The sequence below is a fragment of the Pseudorca crassidens genome, chromosome 2 (assembly GCF_039906515.1).
Source record: "Pseudorca crassidens isolate mPseCra1 chromosome 2, mPseCra1.hap1, whole genome shotgun sequence".
NCBI lineage: Eukaryota > Metazoa > Chordata > Mammalia > Artiodactyla > Delphinidae > Pseudorca > Pseudorca crassidens.
In genome coordinates this window covers 38,318,667-38,335,041 of record NC_090297.1, presented here as the reverse complement: position 1 = coordinate 38,335,041, position 16,375 = coordinate 38,318,667, and the positions used below count along the sequence as shown (strand labels likewise).

The 16,375-nt window shown below is 43.7% G+C and overlaps 1 protein-coding gene across 7 annotated transcripts in view; it reads left to right on the top strand.

The window, feature by feature from the left end:
• MKNK1 (MAPK interacting serine/threonine kinase 1) overlaps nt 1-16,375 on the top strand; it is a 54,303-nt gene that overhangs the window by 11,942 nt on the left and 25,986 nt on the right. For 5 of the 7 annotated variants that reach the window (XR_010940820.1, XM_067726024.1, XM_067726025.1 and 2 more), the window contains exons 2-3: nt 4,619-4,752; nt 9,110-9,291. The gene's annotated coding sequence lies outside the window, so the exon portion shown is untranslated. Of the gene's footprint in view, nt 1-4,618; nt 4,753-9,109; nt 9,292-12,165; nt 12,226-16,375 lie in introns of all 7 variants that reach the window. The other 2 variants (XM_067726026.1, XM_067726023.1) reach the window with 2 other exon arrangements.

The following is a 16,375-nucleotide window of genomic DNA, read 5'->3' as shown; positions in this document are numbered from 1 at the left end:
CTAGGGTCGGGGCTTGGGTTGTGACAGGTGTCTGAGATCGGAGCTCATCCTGGGGCCAGCTTGAGACTCAGTCCCTATCAGGCTATATGGCTGGGCTCAGGGCTCAGACAGTCCAACGTCATGAATAGTTTTTCATGTGAGGAATTTATCATATCTGTGTACTCCATTATTTTAAAGTTAGATGTTTTCATTTAAAAGCCCCTGACATAGGTGGGTCGCTGTACAGTGAGGAGAGAGAATAGTGTCAGGTACCGTCTCTCTCCATAGGGAGTTTCCAGGCTACCTGTCACATGGTCAGTAGCAGATAAGAGGCCATCGCTGGTGACAGGATTGAAGTGTTGGAAGTGCTTGAGTTTGGGTCAGGCAGTCGTGGGTTCAGATCTCACCTCTGCCACTTCCTAGCTGTGTGTTCTCAAGAAAGTCATTTCCCCTCTCAGAGCTTTAGTTTCTCCTGTATTAAAAGAGCTTAGGAGGGTCATTGTGAAGGTTGAATGGGGTTACATGAGTCACCTTGTATGGCACCTGTCATGAATTGGGTGCTGAATATTTGGCACATGAAATGGGTGTGATATCTAGGAATTAGGTCATTTTGGACTGGGGTACTTTAGAGAGGCCTTTGAGGGAAGAGTTAAGGTGACTTAGGTCTTGAAGCCTCAGTGGGATTTATCGGTGGAACTGACCTTGCAGGTTGGGTCAGTGCTTACTGACCAGTGCCCATGTGCCCAGCACTGTGCTGGGCATTTCATATATATTGTTTCACTAGATCTGCAGCCTCTGACCAAGTGCTTTCGGCCCCACTGTACTTAGCTTCAGCCCCTGTAAAGAAGGCTTGGCTGGAAGTGATATAAAGAGGAGATCCAGGGTTGGTTTTTTATGCGGAGCTGGGCCAGGTGGAGACTTTGGTGCTCCCTCCCCAACTTCTCCCGCATCAGCTCTTCCTGTTCTGTGATCCATAGGGTTAATTGGGTTTTTTACTTTGTCTGGAAGTCCTGTTATGCTAGCAGATTTTGACGGTTAACGGGCCTGGCAAGGGAACACCTCTTAAACTCAGATTACATGAAGCTGAACCTGGGCAGTGAGAAGCTCTGTGAACAGGAGCTGTTGGATTCCAACACATACTTATGAAGCTTCCCATAGTAATCTAGTAATTTGGTTCCTTTTGCATCCTTTTCATGGGTGCCCATGTGATCTTCCTGAGACAGTGTTCTCATCATGTTATATCTCTGCTCAGAAACCTTGGTGGGCCTCATTGCCTGCCATATAGACTTTGGACTCTTCAGCCTCGTGGATGAGTCCCTCCATAATCCGTTCCCAAATCTCTCTCCTGCCCTGTTTCCCTTTGTTCTCCCAAACCTGCACCCTGTGGCCCAGGCAAAATAAACTAGTTTGTTTTTTTTTTTTCTCTAGTACTCCCTGCATGTTCCTTTGCCTATATTCCATCTTCCTGAGGTTCCCACCTCCCCATCTTTCAAGGCCTGTGTCTCATGTAGCTTGTCATTGAAGCTTCTCTGGTCCACCCTACTGGATTTGTTGCCCCCTTCCCGTCTTCCGTAGCAGAGGCTACACCTCAAATATAGCTCTTATTACAGTCTGCTTTGGGATGTGTCACCCCATATGTACTCTGACTACATTGGTGGAAAGGGATCATGTCTGTTTCATACCTCCTCTGCCTAGCACATAGTAGGCCTCTGCAGTGTGTTCAGTCGAATGATTCAGTGACATTTTTTATTTACTCGCTTTGGTCTTTGCTTTATGAGCTTTCATGCTCAGAGTGGGCCTTTGTGTTCTTCCTTCTCTTTGTGCCTAAGGAGGGCCCTAGTTTAGATTGATGGTGCCCTAATTACAGGCATCAAAGGTAAGAAAGTGCAGGAATTCTGCACAAGGCAGGATTCTTCATTGATGCTATTGTTTTCAGGCTCTTGTCTTGCCTTTGCTGTGAGTTTTCTTGGCAGAGAGGTGGTGCTCTGTTCAGGAACCTGCACTGAATGTGTTATAGTTCACACAGGGGAAGGTGCACAGGTGGTTTACTAATCAGTTGTCCTGGCCTTGCCTTGGTCTTGGCCCCTCTCCTCTGGGAACCAGCAGCTACAATTTTTCCTTGCCAGCAGCTTCAGCATCTGGAACAGAAGGCTCTTTGTTGATCATAGAAAAATATACCTCGTTGAAGATAGAAGGAGCTTGGAAACCGTCTGGTTCTACTTCAGTTTTACAGATGGGGAGAGGCCCAGAGAGGGGAAAGGACTTGATCAAGATTGGACAAGACATCAGTCAGTGGTGGAGATAGTACTAGAAGTGAAAAGTCCTGACTCTGTTTTTTCCAGTCTACTACATTATAATAAAATTGTAACATTTATTGAGTACTTACTATGTGGCAGATCCTGTTTTAAGTGCTTTTTATGTAACATCTCAAAACTCTATATTTTACAGACTTAGAAACTGAGACAGAAATCATTCAGATCTATTTTCGGGTTCCCCGGCTCTGCTTTTTAATATGGTTTTAATGACTGTCGTCTCCTAACCAGTGGGGTGGAACAGTTTAGGAATATTAGTACACTTTAAAAATTGCATGTTGATCAAGTCAGGCAGTGAGAGCAGAATTTTAGAGTAAACTCAGTCCAGGATCTTTCTGTAAAGATGCCCAGTCAGTGGTGGCAAGATTCAGTTTAATAAACGCATATTGAGCTCTTGCTATGTACAAGACCCAGGTATTGAGAAATATACACAGAGGAGAACAACGCATTTCCCGCCCTCCTATAAGTAGTTCTCTTTTTTTTCCAGTGCATGTTCATTTTTTTTATTGGTTATCTGTTTTATACTTATTAGTGTATATATGTCAATCCCAACCTCCCAATTCATCCCACCACCACCACCCCCAGTAATTCTCTTCTTAGAGCCTTCTCCCTCCAGTGTTGTTGGCAAGATAGGTAAGTACATAAATAACTGAAATCAGACTGACTATAGTAAATGTAGTAAAGAATGTAAACAAAGTGGGAGTTTGGGAAAAGGAGAAATCAATCCCAGCACGACCGAAGAGGGTCTAGAAAGGATTCCTGAAGGTGGAAAATTCATGTTGGGCCTTAGAGGGGGTTCATTCCTGTGAGAAAGAACAGCTTGAGCAGGGGTCTAGAGGTGGTGTGTGTGTGTGTGTGTGTGTGTGTGTGTGTGTGTGTGTGTGTGTGTGTGTGTGTGTGTGTGTGTGTGTGTGTGTGTGTGTGTGTGTGTGTTGGGGAAGAGGAATGGAGTTGGTGAGGAAGGGAAATAGCTGAAATGATTGATTGTGGCCAAAATGTAGAAAGGGGTGTGGGAAGAAGAACGCTAACATTTATCCAGTCTCTACTCTGCTTTGTGGCCAAGAGTATATTAGATGCACTATAATTTATTTAATCCTCAGAATCCTGTAACAAGGAGATATTTAGCCCCAATTTAAAGATGAACAAACCGGACCTCAGAAAGATTAAAGTGATTTGCCCAAGGTCATGTAGCTAGTAAGTGACAGAGTTTGGTCCAAACCTATGAGTGTTGGGTTCAAAGATCCATGTTCTTTTCATTATGCTGCAAGGCTTAAATGCCATGACTGGGGCTCTGTTTATTCTGGCTGCAGAATGGAGGCTAGTCTGGGGCAAAGGAAGTCTGAGAATGGGGACATCAACAAGGAAGCTGTTGAAATAGTTCAGTCCAGGCTTAAACTGTGAGCCACTGACTTAGTATGGTAGCTGCCTGGTCTAGGTCTGCTTGATTGGTTTACTATGTGAGCATTTTGGCAGCTCCTGTAGTACCATTAATCAGTTCATTGCCATCTCTACTACTAGAATCTTAGACTCAGTCTACAGAGGCTGCTGGCGCCTTGGTATTTCAGGCACAGGTTCTAATGTGAGTTTAACAGTTCATTACAACAGTGCCTGGGGAGGGAGCCCATTTGGCACATACTGTTCCTTCATTTTCTCACCCTCAAATTCAACAAGAATCTATAATGGAGGAAAGAGGACTCCACTTGCAGTCAAGAGGCTGGCATTCAAGTTCTGGTTGTGCTCATTAGAATCTGTGAATCCTTACATCTTAGCTTCTTTCTCTGGAATATGGGGGGTATTTTTGGTTTACATCTGAGATCTCTTCTCTTGCTGATGTCATATGTTGCTCTGTTCTTCCTGGCTTGGGGCAGTATAAGGAAGTAGCTGAGAATATGAACTTGGATTCAGAGGGGCTAAGGTTTAAATTCCAGCCTGTCACCCTTCTTATACAGGGAGACAGTAGTTAGTAGACTCTACGTTGAACTGCCTGGGTTTGAGTCCTGGCTCTGACACTTGCTAGCTGTGTGTCTTGGGCAAGTTATATAACCTTCCTGGGTCTCAGTTTCTTCACCTGTAAAATGGGGCTACATATATAACCTACCTTATGGGGTTGTTATGAGGATTGAGATAGCTTATGTTAAACACTTAGCACAGTGCCTGGCACATAGTAGGTGCTCAGTGGATGTTAGCTTTAATAGTAATACTATTAAAAATTATTATTAATATCCAGTTAGGTATTGTTTTTATAGAAAATATATTTTTTAGGGCCATCTTCCCTACTATCTTACTCTGACATTGTTGCCTTCTCTTTCTTTCCATTGTCTCTTCAGGAAAATTTGAAATACAGCCATACCCCATTTTATTGCACTTCGCAATTATCGCGTCTTTTACAAATTGAAGGTTTGTGGCAACCCTGCATTGTCAGATGATGGTTAACATTTTTTAGCAATATTTTTAAATTAAGGTATGTACATTGTTTTTTTAGACATAATGCTATTGCGTACTTAATCGACTACTGTATAGGGTAGATATAACTCTTATATGTACCAAGAAACCGAAAAATTTGTGTGACTTTCTTTTTTGCTATAATTGTTTTATTACGGTGGTCTGGAACTGAACCTGCAGTATCTCTGAGGTATGCCTATACTAGGTTGTTCCATCACAGGACTGCAAAACATGACATGACAGAAAGTGCCTATAGGAAAAAGGGTCAATTAAAAGTCAGTGGCGGGGCTTCCCTGGTGGCGCAGTGGTCGAGAGTCCGCCTGCCGATGCAGGGGACGTGGGTTCGTGCCCCGGTCTGGGAGGATCCCGCATGCCGCGGAGCGGCTGGGCCCGTGAGCCATGGCCACTGAGCCTGCGCGTCCGGAGCCTGTGCTCCGCAATGGGAGAGGCCACAGCAGTGAGAGGCCCACATACCGCAAAAAAAAAAAAAATAATAATAAATAAATAAAAAGGGAAGAAGTCAGTGGCTTATTAGAAAATCTTACCCAACTTGTGTTTTCACCCACCTGGTCTCCACAGCAAACAGGAACAGAGCAGCATATTCATTTCCTTTTGCACAGCCTTCAACAAAAGTGCTCAGCGGGAATTCCCTGGCGGTCCAGTGGTTAGGACTCTGTGTTCTCACTGCCGAGAGCCCAGGTTCAATCCCTGGTCCGGGAACTAAGATCCCACAAGCCACACAGTGTGGCCAAAAAAAAAAAGTTTTCAGCAAAACCCCTCCAATTCACTCGTCAAAAAGTACAAAAGTATCTTTGGAAAAGTGGTGCCTAATTTGGTTCTTTCTCTTTAGCTTCAGCCCCTCTGGCCTTAACTTAAGCTATTTCTTCTTGTTCCATTTTCCATGAATATGGAAAAGTTCCCTCTGATTATAAAGGGAGGATGAAATCAAGATTTTCTTATGAGGACCTTTTGTAGACTTAAAGCCAGAATCGAGTTGGGCCTCATCTTCTCTTCGGCAGGCTAAACAGCCTTGCTTTCTTTTACTTCACTCTTAAAACCTATTTTCCGTTGCTTGGATCACATTGGTCATGCTTCTTTTCTTCTTCTTAGATCTTTCTACTTCTTGGCAGTAACCCAGACTGTGCTTAGCTGCTAATAAGAGTCCAACTAAAACAGTTTAAGGGAGGAATAATTTCAGGTGTTTTCATTCATTCATTAACATTTATTGGATGTTTTCCCCATGTCAGGCACTGTGCTAGGTGTAGGGGACCCAGAGATGAATCAGACACAGTCTCTGCCCTGTTGCTAGCTCACAGTCTAGGGGGAGATGTGCAGTAAAATGTTACAGGTGCTATGATTGAGTTATGCACAAGTGTGGGAAGCTGGAAATTGTTTAGGGTAGTTAGGTAGATACTGTCTGTTTTGCCTGGCCTATAGGTGAGGACTTCTACAGAGGAGTAGTAAGATACAATGCAGGAGGGGTGGCTTAGGGCAAGACTGTGGAGGCCCTGAGTGACAGCACAGGAGCTTGGTGATTCCAGAGGCAGTAGACCCCCATTAGACGTGTTGGAGCAAGGAAGTACCAGGCTCAAATCTGGCTCTTTGTACCGAGGACAGATACCACAAGCTTATCTGTCCTATCTGCCCACCGCTGATGGTTTATGGGGGAACCCTTGTTTGTATACTTGGTGGGTTTTTTTGCTCTAAAACTTCTATAGAGAGACTAGTTCTTGACCTCTGAAAAAAGTTCATTCTCTGTACAGCAGGAAATTCATGAATAATTGAGAGAGAGTTGGGTGCCTGGTCTACTTAAGACCCAGTGGCAGACCAGTCTGTGAGGTTTGGTCTGGCCGCATTCACCCTTTCCCAGCCCTATACGAGAAAGAGGTGCAGGAATGAGGAGAGGGTTCCAGGGCTCATATGGGTATTTGGTAAGGAATGCTAAGGAGATTCAGGTAGTGTGAGAGTCAGAAGTTCTTTCTGAGGAGGAAAGGAGGCCCAGTGGAATTTGGAATGGTGTCAGAAGGAATCGGGGTAAACCAGGCACTTAGAATCCTGGGTCATGTGTCTGAAAACCTCCAAATTCTATCCCTGCCTTTGTACTTTGCTCTCAGTTCATTCTCTCCTGCTGCCCAGTTGTGGTTTACAGAGTGTCTGGATTGCTTTCCAGGGTCACAGCTGATCTGGGGAAGCCATATCCCAAGCTAGAGTAATAATTACTATTTATCGAGTGCCTATTATAAACCAGGCACTATGCCATGAACTTGATACACATTAGCTCGTTTAATTCTCACAAAATCCCTGTCATGTAGGTGTTACTGCCCCCATTTTATAGATGATGACAGTGAAGTACGGAGAGGTTAAATATTATGTCCAAGGCTACCACATTAGTATATGGTAAGGCCAGACTCTGAATCTAGGCCTCAAAAGCCCATGCATTTTCTACCTCCCCTGCCCTAGAGTGGCTCCAAACAGCAAAATAACAAAGTCCACAGAGGAATTGTGAAGGTTGTTTTTACTGTAGGCCTACTAGAGGTGTGTGTGTGTGTGGCGGAGTGGAGTTGGTGAGGAAAGGAAATAAGCTGGGTTGGCGCACTATGGCCTACAGGCCATATCTGGCTCACCACCTGTTTTTGTCTGGACTGCAAGCCATTTGCATTTTTAAATGGCTGGGAAAAATTCAAGAGAAATTAATATTTTGTGACACAAAAATCATATGAAATTAAAATTTCAGCATCCATAAATAAAGTTTTATTGAAATATAGCCACAATCACTCATTTTCGTATCATCTGTGGCTGCTTTCGCTCTGCAAAGGCAAAATTGAGTAATTGTGACAGAGACCATATGACACACAAAGTATAAGATACTGACCGTCTGGCCCTTAACAGAAAACAAATTGCCGACCTTTACTATAGGCAACAAGAAGGGACCAAGGGGTTTAAACCTGTGGCAAAACTGAAGGCAAAGGGTTAAAGTCAAGGTGTTCAAGTTTGCCCCTGGAAGCATTGTGGCCATAGGGAGATGGAACGTAACCTGAGCTTCTTTGGGCCCTGGAAGTAGTTTCGTTGGGCCACAGAGATTTGTTTGGGAATAAAAGGCACAATATGAAGGATAATTCTACGTGCTGACATTCTCTTTTGAACAATAAAGAAATATTTTGTGGATGAAGTAATTCATTCAGATATTTACTGGAGCCCTTTTTTGTGCCAGATACTACATTAGATGCTGGAAATACAAAGATGAAAAAGACATGTCCTTGCCTTTGAGGAGGTTATGGCCTCATGGGAGAGCCACATGTGCATGAGTATAGCCTACTCTAAGCATTACAATAGTATTTAGATGTGGTTTCAATTAAATGCAGAATGAAGTAGAAAAAAGAGGGACTATTCCTGTAATTTGTGGGACTACTTTCAGTAATTTATGTTAGGCCTGGAAGGATGAATAGGTGTTGTTTGCAAGGAACTATATACCAGGCTGAGGGAGAGCCTGCCAATGGGAATATATAGAGTTTATGAGGTTGGAGGAGAAGGCAACATTAGAAATGATTTAAAGGTTCTGTGGCTGGGTGACTGGCAGAATGATATAATCTGATAGAGAAGAAGAAGAAGGAGGAAGGAGGTGGTAGATGGGGGTTGGGGATAAGTACAGTTTGGGACATGTGATTTGAGGTAATGGTGAAACACATCTGGCTTCCAGGGCCTAGAATTCGGATTTAAACTACATTTTTAGAGCTTTTCCACTGGGAAAAGGGGAAGTACATATTCATTGAGTAGAGAAATTGACAAATCAACTTTGACACATGGTAACTAGAGCCATGAGATTAAAAATAGCAGTGGACATACAGAAAATGAAGTCATCAGATGGAAAACTAGCAATAGTTATGCATTTGGCATAAAACCTTATTCTTGTTCATGCCACCTGCTGCTCTCAGCATCTACTTTACCTTTCTGACCCTGGTGCCGCCTGCCTGTGAGTCTTGGACCTAACCACTAGGAGGTGAAACCAGAGCTCATTCATCTCTAAAAAAGTGGACAACAGAAAAGTGGCAGCTTTTACCTTCCATGTGAGTCTCCTCAGCGCACAGAGGTGCCCATATCTGTCATTCAGGTCCAGTTACATCTTTTTGGTTCTGGAATCTCACAATGGAAGCATAATCCGAAAACTTTTACCCAGACCCTTGTTAAATCTTCACATGCTTTGTGTCAGCATTTTACATGCTCCAATTTTAAAGACTGGGGAAATCTGTGATTGCCTTGTGATTACTTCCTTACTGGTGTAACACATAGCTTTGGGGAACACAAGTTGATCTTTATCTTCTCTGTTCATTTTTTTTAAGTCAGCATTTTTACATCCTTTCTGTTTCTGCTTTCTGAAGATTTTCATGCCAGGTATAATGAAGCAGAGGCCAATGGAAAACTGAAGAATGTCTGCTATGTACAGAGGCCATTGAAACACTTCCTGCAGCTGGAAGACAGCAGCCCCCTGACAGGAGCATTATTGCATTTGGAATTTCAAGTTTACAGAGGGTCTGCTTCGCAAAGTTGGGCAGACCTATAGGTAAGATTGGATGCACATTTTATTTAACCTTTTAGATTGCATCAGGTTGAAATTGCAGATTCCCCCAATATCTGAAAGTAGAGTGTTCCCATGAAACCTTTCTTAAGCAGAAATGGTGTAAAGCAATTATCTTAGGACACATCTTGCTAACGGATGCACAAAATAAACGGAGGTCAAGCATAGATGCTCACAGACACAGTTCCAAGCTCTGTCAGTTTGATGCTGAGTGTAGTTCCTGGGGAGGGAGCTTGGCAGTGCCACTCTCACTGCTCGTGGTGCGTGGTTCCTCTATAATGTTCACTGGAAGACAAATGCTGAACCCTATTTTCACTTTTCACCCTTTCTCGTAAATATGAAAATCCTCTTAGTATGTCTTGAAAACAGGTACATACTAATGTAGGTCTTTCATAAAAGCAAAGTGGTGTGAAGCGAACTTTCTAAAAGTTGGGAGACCTATATCTGATATTTCCAGAGGAAGGGGTGAGTCAGAGACTCCAGTGTTCAGTTGGGCAGCTAGGATTAGCTGGGCTTTCTGGCATGCCTAAGACAGTTACTCAGTAGGGTGGAGCACATTTCTACCAGAATAAACTGGCAGAGAGGGTCATAAGGAAAACTATGCAGTAAGGAAAACATATTTATTCCCTTTTAATAATAAAGGTAAAATGACTGTATCATAACAAAACAAAATCAAATACAACAGAAGTATCAGAAGTAAAATTCTGTACCCACTCAATTTCATTCTTCCAAAGTTAACTATTGTTAATAATGGCTTGAGATGTATCTTTCCAGGTTTTAAAAATTTGTGACATATCTGAGGACATTTTGAAGTGTTCTGTATGACACAGTATCCTGAGGTCTCATCATGCCTGGTGGTTTATAAACAATGCCTCATTTGTAGATTGTTTCAGATGAGGGCTAGGTGAGAATGGCTTTAGCCTGTTCTGAGAGTTTTCAGACTTTGCTGCTATGTCACCCTCCTTCAACTGAAGCTTTCCCGGGGCACAGTCTTCCCCTGCTCCCCATCCCCAGCCAGCTTCCCTTCCTGAATTCTCCCCTTCTTTGATGGTACTACTGCTCTTACAGTTACCTGATTTTGGTTAATAAGCATATATCGAGGTCCCCCTGTGTGCCTGGTTCCATACAGGGCAGTGGGGATAGAGAGAAATTAGACTCCGTGCCTTCCCTTCAAGGAGGATAGTGGTCTTGGACTCCTCCACCATCTCCAGTCATTGGGCAGGACCAGGACCAGCTTTGCCTCTCTGGCTTCATTACCACTCCCCATCACACCCCTCACCTCTTCCTCTTCCTTTCTATCCCCACCTCAGCCACACACCTTCCCTGCCTTCCTCCGGGTTGTTGCCACAGCCTCGCTCTGCCCTCTCATCCCCCTCCAGCCTCCAGTTTATTCTGCCATCACAGCTGGTTTGATGGCCCTAAAGCATAGCTCCAGTGGGGCCCAGTCCCTCCCCATTGCCTAGAATAGTGGTTCACAAGTGTGCTCTACAGACCCTGGGGATCCTTGAAAACCTTTCAGATATCTGCAAGGTCAAGACTACTTTCATAATAGTGCCAAGATGCTATTTGTTGTTGCAAAGCAACAGTGGGCAAAACTGCTGATGCCTTAGCGCGAATCAAGGCAGTGGCACTGAACTGCACTAGCAGTCATTGTATTCTTATTGCTATGCACTCACAGTTTTAAAAAAATGCCGTTTTCACTTAAGTATGTCCTTGATGAAGCAGTAAAAGTTATTAATTTTATTGAATCTCAGCCCTTGAGTACACATCTTTTTAATGTTCTGCATGACACAGTGGAAATGCTCGAAAGCACTCCTGCTGCATACCAAAGCACAGCGCTTGTCTCAAGGAAGCACTTGTGAGGTTGTGAACTGCAAGCTGAACTACCTATTTTCATTTTTCCTTGAAAGAATGACTGACTGATGGTTAGTGAGGCTAGAAAGTAGACAGGCACTGGATGTTGGAGGGCCTTGTAGGCCATATTAATAAGCTTGGATGAGCTGACTTCAGCCTTTTTCAGCTTTTTATACAGTCCTGCTTACACAAATCCAGTCCTTTACTCCTACTTGCTATTTCTTTCTTTCTTTTTTAAAAAAATTAAGGTATAATTGACATAACAACATTATATTAGTTTCAAGTGTACAACATAATGATTTGATGTTTGTGAAATAATCACCACAATGTCTCATTAGCATCTATCACCATACATAGTTACAGAATTTTTGTGTGTGATGAGAACTTTTAAGATCTACTCTCCTAGCAACTTTCAAATATGCAGTACAGTATTATTAACTGTAGTTGCCATGCTGTACATTCATCCCATGACTTATTTATTTTATGACTGGAATTTTGTACCTTTTGACCCCTTTTACCCCCAATCTCACCTACCCTCCACCTGCCACCTCCAGGAATCACCAATCTGTTCTCTGTGTCTATAAGCTTGTTTTTTGGTTTTGTTTTTAAGATTTCACATATAAGTGAAGTCCTGCGGATCATATAGTATTTGTCTTTCTCTGTCTGACTTATTTCACTTAGCCTGATACCCTCAAGGACCATCCATATTGTTGCAGACTGCAAGATGTCATTCTTTTTTATGGCTGAATACTATTCCATTGTATGTATATGTGTATGTGTGTGTGTATCTCCCACTCTTTATCTGCTCGTTCATCAGTGGACACTTAGGTTGTTTACTTATGGGGAGCAGATACCTTTTCAGGTTAGTGCTTTCATTTTCTTCAGAAAAATACCCGGACGTGGAATTGCTACGTCATATGGTAGTTCTGTTTTCCTCCTTGCTATTTCTTAAGTACACACTCCCTTTACCCCCTGCACCATTCCTGTTCTCATTCCTTCCACCAGGTGATGCAGTGAGAGCTCTGAAGGCTGCATATGATCCCAGAATCAGAACCGAGGAAGAAGGTGGGCCTGAAGCTAGACCTTTTGCCCCTGGGAATCTTACCATCCCAGCCTGTTTGAGGCCTGTTGTGAATCACCACCCCTCTGGCACCTTAGTGGGCCTCAAGCTGCTTTCACTGTAGTTGAGTGAGAGACTGCAATCTGCGTAATGCTGCCCAGCCCCACTACACACTGGACTCTGCAGCAAACCTGTGAAATACCTTAGCCCCTTGGAATCCCATTAACAGACCGTCCTTTGATCAGGACAAGCTGATTTCACAGGGGGACTCCTTTCATCCACCGTGTGTTAAATTTGACTAGCTTCCATTTGAGTGTACCCTTGACCTTGTCCCCTACGTGGTAGTGATACCATCAGAAACCAAATCAACCAACTAATAGGTCAGACAAAAGAAGAATACAGTAGCCTTGTCCTGATACCAGAACATGGAATAATGTGGTTGGACTGGCTTGTAGCTCATCCTACAAAACAGGCCAAAACACAAAGCTATCTCAGAGCAAGGAGAGGAAACTTCTGATAAATTAGATTTTAGATTAATATAATCGTGATAATATGGTCGTAATGCCCTTGTGTTTAAGCTGGAGCAGTGCCACCCAACCTTTTGGACATCGTAGCACACAGAAAATGATGTTGTTCAGCCTGGTGAGAGGATCAGTATCTCACTCACAGCACATCAGTGGGGAGGCTCTGTGCTAAGGTTTCTAAATAAAAGCATTCTTGTTGGTGCCCAGCTGACTCTGACTGGCTGTCCCCTTCTGCCTTTCAGCATTAATGTTTAAGTATGCTGTAATAGTTAAAAGCTTGAATTCTGAGCCAGACTGTTTAGATTTAAATCTGAGCTCTGCCACTTACTAGCGATGTGATCGTGGCAACTTACTTAATCTTTTTGCACCCAGTTTCTTCATCTGTAAAATGTGGATAATAGTTGTACTTACCTCATAGAGTTGTGAAGGTTAAGTAAGTCAGTATATGTAAACTGTGGTATTTGTAAAATGCCTAGAACATTGCCTGGCATGGAGTAAGCACCATGTAAGTGTGTGTACTACCACTACTATTACTACTGCTTCAGAGAAGTAAGTGTCCCGGGCTAGTCTCCCCATTCCTCCTCACTGCCTCCTCCTCTGCTCAGATTTCTTAATCTTGGCCTCTTCCTTAGGAGTGTCCATCCCCCTTCCTTTCATTTCCTCAGTTCCCTTTCGTTTTCTCAGTTCTCCATTTGTTTGGGGGCCCTCAGCCAGCTGATGACTGAGAAGGCAGATGAATTGATAATTACCCTCATCAGCTTACTGTCACCACTATTCCTTCTCTAGAAAGCTCTAGCGACTGAGGGAACTAGCTGTCACATGTTGGGAAGTGAATCATAGATCTTGAAAAGAACTCTAGGGTGGTTGGGAGAGGAGCATGAGCTAAGTTTGTCAAGCTGAGTTAGCCAGAAGAGTCATGTTCTTGGGGAAGAATGATCGTCTTTGGTGTGACATACCAGATGTTAGAGCTGATTAGTTCTCTTAAGCTCTACCAAAAGGTGGAGAACAGATCTGGTGCCTTTTGGGGGCCATGTGGCTCATAAGACCTCATGGAGAAATGACACAGTTCTTTCAGAAGGGGGGCCTTGAGGTCGACTTGTGGGCTGTACAGTGGCTCGGTACTGGCATGTTAGGAATATCTGTGGCTCTGGTAGTCCCCCCAGGTGAGACCCCTCAGCCGCTCCTCATCTGCTCTGTGGGTCCTCTGGGCCCTCTCCCCGTGAAGGAGCCAGGTTGGTGGTTGGAACTGTATCTTTAGCACCTACTACGCCTCCAATGAATACCTGTTTTACAAAGAAAGGAGAATATGCATCCCTACACTTACTTTAATGGAGAAAACAAGATAAACTTATGCCTAGGAATAGAAACACATAATAGTGATGATGGTGATGATACTATGGTGGTGAAGCTGCAAATGATCTGCCCCTGCTCACCCCTTCAGCTGACTTGTCATCACTCCCCACATACTCTGTGCTCCAGCCAGCCTGAACAATTTGCAGTGGCACTAGCTGGCCATACTGCCTCTCCTTCAGGCCTTAGCTCATGCACCTCCTCTGTCTCTCTTTCCAGCCCCCACCCTGGCTGGTTCCTGGCTGGCTCCAGCTTAGCTGTCCCTTCTTCTAGTGATCAAACTGGTCACTAGTGACCTATAGTGAGTTAGCCGCCTGTCTTTTGCTCCACAGCACCTGGTACCCCTGTCATAGCACTTGTCCCACTGAATTGAAATCGTTTTACATGTCAGTGGATTTAAATTCGATAAGGGCAGAGACTGTGTCTTCTCTTATATTCTCACTGTCTAGCACTGGACAATCAGTAGGTGCCAAATAAAAAACAGTATTTGTTGAATGAGTAAGTCAGCAGTGCTTTCACTTCTCCTTTCTTATTTGATCCTCACAAAAGCCTTGTGATCCAGGGAGGCCAGGCCTTACTCTGACCTTATTTTGTATATGAAGAAACTGATACTCAGAGAAACTAAGCAACTTGCCAAAGCTCACACAGTGTGAAGACCAGGATTTGAAAGGGTGTATCTCAGGTGCAGATGTTCCGTGCATTATTTGGGGGTTTTTTCACAGAGTTTTTCCTTTTAAAACATAGCATTTATAAAGATAAAAGTTAAAATGCCATTTGTTGTTTTCCCAAGATTATAAAAATTCAGGGCCCCAATATTCCTGAAATGTTTTTTCTTTGCCTGCTGTTGAATTTCAATATAAAGAAATCTAGGTATAATTTGTAAAACTGTACAATCGGACTCTAAATTCCAGTGTGCATTGGAGAAATGTTAGTGTGTATTTTGTTAAAGATGAAACTTGACTGAAACAATAGCACTTAAAAAAAGTAATAAACATCATTGTATACAATTTGGAGAATACTGAAGAATATAAAGAAGAAAATAAAAATCACCCTATCACACAGAGAAAACTACTATAGATAAGATGTGACCTGGACTTGAAAGGGCAGCATTGTGTTTGAATCCAAGTTAAACCACTAACTAGATGTTTGGTGTTCGGTAGGTAATTTAACCTCTGAGCCTCAGTTTCCTCACTTGAAATATGGTGAAATATTTACTTTGGAGATTAGTGTAAGAATTAGAGATAATGTATGTAAAATACCTGTGCTTGGCACATAATAGGCGCTCTTTCAGATTGTAGTAGTTTAACAATTTTGTGTATTTCTGTCTAATCTTTCTACTCTGTTGTATGTGCATACAGACTTATGCATACATATATGTGTTTTTTGGGGGGTTTTTTGCGGTGCGCGGGCCTCTCACTGTTGTGGCCTCTCCCGTTGCGGAGCACAGGCTCCAGACGCGCAGGCTCAGCGGCCATGGCTCACGGGCCCAGCCGCTCTGCGGTATGTGGGATCTTCCCAGACCGGGGCACGAACCCATGTCCCCTGCATCGGCAGGCGGACTCTCAACCACTGTGCCACCAGGGAAGCCCCATATATGTTTTTCTGAAGTGCATTTATATTAAGTAGCTCACTGGGTCCTCACAGCATTGCTGGAAAGGGCAGGTATTATTTTTAAACCTAACCTGTAGATGAGGAAACGGAGACGCTAAGAGGCGAAGTAACTTGGTCTTGGTGCTACGTCTAGTAATATCTGAACCAGACTTTCACTTAGGTCTCCCGATGCCAAGCCCACGAGCCTTCCCTGTCAGCAGTGTGCTTCCTCTCTAGCTCTACCTCCGCGGATACACAAGTAGTGGACCGACCGCCAAGCCTGGCCCAAGAGGAAAGCAAGGGCTGGAGGCAGTGAAGTGCTGGGAGCCTCCATGCCAGCTGAGGTCTGTCTACAGACATGAAGGAAGTGCTCACTCCCTCCTCTGAAATAGCAGACACATCGCCCAATCCTATAGCAAAGACCAGGCTTCTTGCTAGAAAGTTAAGGACGTTTTGAGTCATAGGGCTTTGTTGAGAGGGAGTTTATCAGGGAATTCATAGACTGAGTAAAGCCTTACTCTGTGCTGCCTGCAGGGCAAAGGTGTACCTACGTTTCTTTCAGTGTGTGCACTCGTTACCTAGAGGGCCTGGGTGACAGGCCTGCACCTAACCCCGAGGATGTGCGTCCTCTCATATCATTCTCATTTCAGTACACGTTTTCTGATGCCTGATACATGTCTGACACCACACC